General features: G+C 38.1%; 1 protein-coding gene and 1 long non-coding RNA gene across 2 annotated transcripts in view; one reads left to right on the top strand and one right to left on the bottom strand.

Annotated features, from left to right (window-relative positions):
• LOC117956503 overlaps window positions 1-3,554 on the bottom strand; it is a 20,281-nt gene extending 16,727 nt beyond the window's left edge. The window contains exon 1 of the long non-coding RNA XR_004659286.1: window positions 3,536-3,554. This is a non-coding gene — a long non-coding RNA (uncharacterized LOC117956503). The remainder of the gene's footprint in view (window positions 1-3,535) is intronic.
• Window positions 1-4,626, top strand: part of LOC117956462 (involucrin-like) — a 107,819-nt gene that overhangs the window by 44,333 nt on the left and 58,860 nt on the right. The gene's annotated exons all lie outside the window — the stretch shown is intronic.

Here is a 4,626-nt window from a genome sequence, read left to right as displayed (position 1 = left end):
GAGGTTAGTTCACCTGTTAATTACACTCCTGCTGAGGTTAGTTCACCTGTTAATTACACTCCTGCTGAGGTTAGTTCAGCTGTTGCTGGTTTGATTCCCCTCGTCATTCACATGCTGCTGTTATGGTCAGTTATGGTCTTAGACCGCCATCTAGTGGCCAATAGATTGAACTACATAATGAAACCTGTATGCTTTACTACGATGGATTGTGTTCATTTCCATTACTATCCGGTATTGTCTAGTTGTTTGCAGAGCAACTATTTATTATCTAGCAATTATGTATGTGGCAGAGTGAGTTGCTTATTGTTCTTTATTTGTATATATGTGCATTCATTATGTACATTTTATATTTATATATTCTGTATTTCTTAATGTTACAGAAAACCACACAAACACACCTACACGATGTGTAATGCAAGTAACAAGCGCTGTATTCAATGCTGGATCTGGATGTCAATAAATCTGTTGAACAAAATCCGAAGGTTGCAGCGACCCTCTTACCGGAGTACTTAGCCCAGTGTAGCTCCAGTGACAACGTACACGGACTTCACAGTATTATTGCAAATATACATACACAAGTAGTTATGTAGCCTAGCTATATGTTTGACGTTTGCCTTCTTCTAGATGAGATCTGAAATAAAGCTTTGCTCAACAAAGTCTTTTAATAGTTTATTTCCTGCAAGGAAGGTTCAATACATCACAGCACAAGGTATGGAAGAACCAGCTAAGATACATAAGGATTACTTTCTTAAAACCCCTCTCACGAGCTGGCAGACAGGGTAAGGGGGTTAATTACAAAATGTTCTAATCATTTCACATACCTCCACATTCAGGACCGTAATAGGAAGGTAATCAAAAACCACACTCTGCACATTAGATAAACAGAAGAAGATCAATTTTGGCTATCAGGATCAATATAGGGGTAAATTCAATTCAATTTTATTTTAGTGACTTTTTTTGACATACTACACTATGACTTTTTTTGACACGTACTATTACTTTTTATTACTTTTTGACATACTATAGTATGACTTTTTTTCGACATGCTATATGACTTTTTATTACTCTTTGACATACTATACTATGACTTTTTTATATGTACTGTTTTCAATTTCAATTTTATTTGTAGTATCAATTTATAACAAGAGTTATCTCAAGACACTTTACAGATAGAGCCGGTCTAGACCACACTCCAGAATTTAAAAGGACCCAACAGTTCTAGTAGTTTCCTTCAGAGCAAGCAACAGGGCCACAGTGGAACGGAAAAACTTCCTTTTAGACAGAAACCTCGGACAGACCCAGACCCAGGCTCTTGGTAGGCGGTTTCTGACGACCGGTTGGGTTTAAAATAAAGAGTGGCAAAAACGGTTGCAAAAAGAAATAGTAGTTTGTAGCGGTTCTTTGTAGTAGTTCCTGGCATAGCAGGGCATTGCGGGTATTACAAGGCCCAGCAGGACGTAGCAGGATGAACATGGCACCGCAGGACGTGTAGCGGGACCATGGCGAAAGCTGCAACCATGATTTTGGAGCCTCCATGATCCAAGGAAACATGATGGGCAAAAAAGAACATAAGGCAACATTTTAGCAGCATGAACTCCTTGGGGTCATTCCCCGGAGTTCATGCTGCCAAAAATAAAAACAAAAACAAGTCAAGAGTAAGATATGTTAAAAGATAAAAATGTGATTTTCTATTACAGGACGTAATGTGCAAAAATAGTTATTTCAATAGTTAGAACCTTAGAAGGAACATTGAAATGTCATTTTGACCAGTTTTGACAGCTCTGTGATTGATTATATGAGATGAAAAACAAAAGGTAATTCAAACATTAATAATAAAATATTGAAATGTTAATTACGTTGTTTTATATTCATTTTGCGATAGTTGTTATACTAATCAAGTAATAATATTTTTTAAAGAATAATGTGCAAATTAATTGATAGATTAATCGACTAATCAAAAAAAATATCTTTAGATTAATCAATGACTAATAATTGTTAGGGTCAGCCAGCGTTCAACAATATGACATGAGTGGTGTTATTAAAAGTGATTAGTGCAATTATTTATCTTTTTAGGCAAATCTTCAGGGGGAACTGACCCTTTTAAAAGGAAACCTAGTTGGCAAGAGCGTGATAAAGTTGCATTGGTTTATATTAGGGTGGTCAATGCCATTTTAATATTCCTTCTAAAAAAACAGAGGTTTGAATTCATGTAAATGTTCTCTTAGTACATCCATGGTTTTTACAGCTTGAGCATTCTGGAAGTTAGTATGTAGATGCATGTTGTCCTGCTTTTCCTACATGTTTGTTTCCCTGTGTCCTCCAGATGTGCAGCAGCAGCTGTTGGTGGTTAAAGAAGAGGTTCCCCCTGAGCAGCAGGAGTGTAGCTCCAGTGTGGACCAGGAGGAGCCAGAGGCCCCCCCACACATTAAAGAGGAACAGGAAGAACTGTGGAGCAGTCAGGAGGGAGAGCAGCTTCAAGGGCTGGAGGAGGCTGATATCACCAAGTTCCCATTCACTCCTGTCCCTGTGAAGAGTGAAGATGATGAAGAGGAAGCTCAGTCCTCACAGCTTCATCAGAGAAAAACTCAACACATGGAAACAGAAGCTGACGGAGAGGACTGTGGAGGACCAGAACCAGCCAGGAACTCACATCCACTTTTACAACCAGAGACTGAAGACCAGACTGGAGACTCTTCTGAACCTGAGACTGATGACAGTGCTGATTGGAAGGAGACCAGAGAACCTCAGTCAGCTTTAAACTCTCTGAAACATGATTCAAGATGTAAGAAAACATTCAGCTGCTCAGAGTGTGGGAGGAGATTTGGTCGCATGACGCATCTAAAGACTCACATGATAACTCACACAGGAGAGAAACCTTTTAGCTGCTCTGACTGTGATAAGTCTTTCTCTGATAGTCATCACCTAAAGAGACACATGATGACTCACACAGGCGAAAAGCCTTTTAGCTGCTCTGTCTGTAACAAATCTTTTACACAGAGTGGATATATACAAAAACACATGAGAACTCACACAGGAGAGAAACCTTTTAGCTGCTCTTTGTGTGGTAAAGCTTTGACTGATAGGGGAACCCTAAAGAACCACATGATGACTCACACAGGAGAAAAACCTTTTAGCTGCTCAGTTTGTAAGAAATCTTTTACACTGAGAGGAGATTTACGGTCACACATGAGAACTCATACAGGAGAGAAACCTTTCAACTGCTCAGTCTGTAATAAATCTTTTAAACAGAGCGGATATTTACGGTCACACATGGTAGTCCACACAGGAGAGAAAAGATTCAGCTGCAGTGTTTGTAACAGAAGATTTGCCTGGCATTCTCATGTCAAAAGACATAAATGTGTTGGTCCGATGAAAACAGAAGCTGATGGAGAAGACCGTGGAGGACCAGAACCAGGAAGGAACTCACATCCACTTTTACAACCAGAGACTGGAGACCAGACTGGAGACTCTTCTGAACCTGAGACTGATGACATGGAAAAATGTTTGTGCCTTTAGGTCCAAGTATCTAAGTAACTTCTCAAGTATCAAACAAATCTTTATGTGATACATATAGATTTGTGTGATACTTGTTTGATAGAAGACACTATATTGTGTGGTAGGAAAAAGTACTCTTTTTTTTTTCAAATATTTTATTAGATAGTGTTTGTCTTGTAACATCTGACTTATAGTCAATTATAATCAAGAAATCAGACAAATGTAACCAACCGATATATTAGAGGGCCCACACATATATTTACTGCTGTCTAAGTAACGCATGTAGATTCACTATTAGTCAATATGGGAGTTCATTCAATACACATTGGGTTCATGTTTTAATTCTGTGTATCATGTATTTAGGCCCAGCAGTCTCGGTGAGGAGCCTTTTTTTCTGTGGAATAACATTTGTGGTGACATGGAACAATGTTTGTGGCTTTAAGTCCAAACAAAATTTCTCAAGTATTAAACAAATCTTTACATATAAACATCTAGATAGAAGACATTATATTGTGTGGTAGGGAAAAAACTCTTATTTCAAACATTTAATTAGATATTGTATTGTCTTGTAATGTCCGTCATAGAGTGGATCATAATCAAGAAATTGTGATAAATAGTGTTTTACAAGCTCCTGTTAGCATGAAACGGGCTACTGCAGACTGGTGATGGTGTATAACAATTTACGCTAAAGTTAGCAGAATAGCACCAAAAGATGGAGCTTATGATACAGAAAAAGCCTCTCTAATACGGAAACTACTAGCCAAATGAAAAGTTGCCTTTTAATGGGAAGTGGCGTTATTAACTCCGCTACACACCTACGTACCTCCCCTACCCCCCACTGACCCCTGTAGCGTTTAGTCAAATACTGTCTTTATATGTTTTATGTTCTTTGTGTTCACAAGCTCTGTTCATGTGTGTTAACCTTCAGACAAACAAGACCCAGGCTTATCTTCTGTTTGACACAATAAAAGGAAACGGATACAAACTACCATCATCTTTAATTTGGTTCAATGTTTTCTCAGAGCTCTCAAAATGTAATTAAGTTTCTTTCTTCAAGTGTCTTTTAGGTTTTTATATTACTAATTTTCATAAGAAATCTGGGACTTCTGGGCTTTTATTTTGAAGCTCAGC

Source organism: Etheostoma cragini, chromosome 14 (genome assembly GCF_013103735.1).
Source record: "Etheostoma cragini isolate CJK2018 chromosome 14, CSU_Ecrag_1.0, whole genome shotgun sequence".
NCBI lineage: Eukaryota > Metazoa > Chordata > Actinopteri > Perciformes > Percidae > Etheostoma > Etheostoma cragini.
This window is presented reverse-complemented; position numbering and strand designations above follow the sequence as displayed.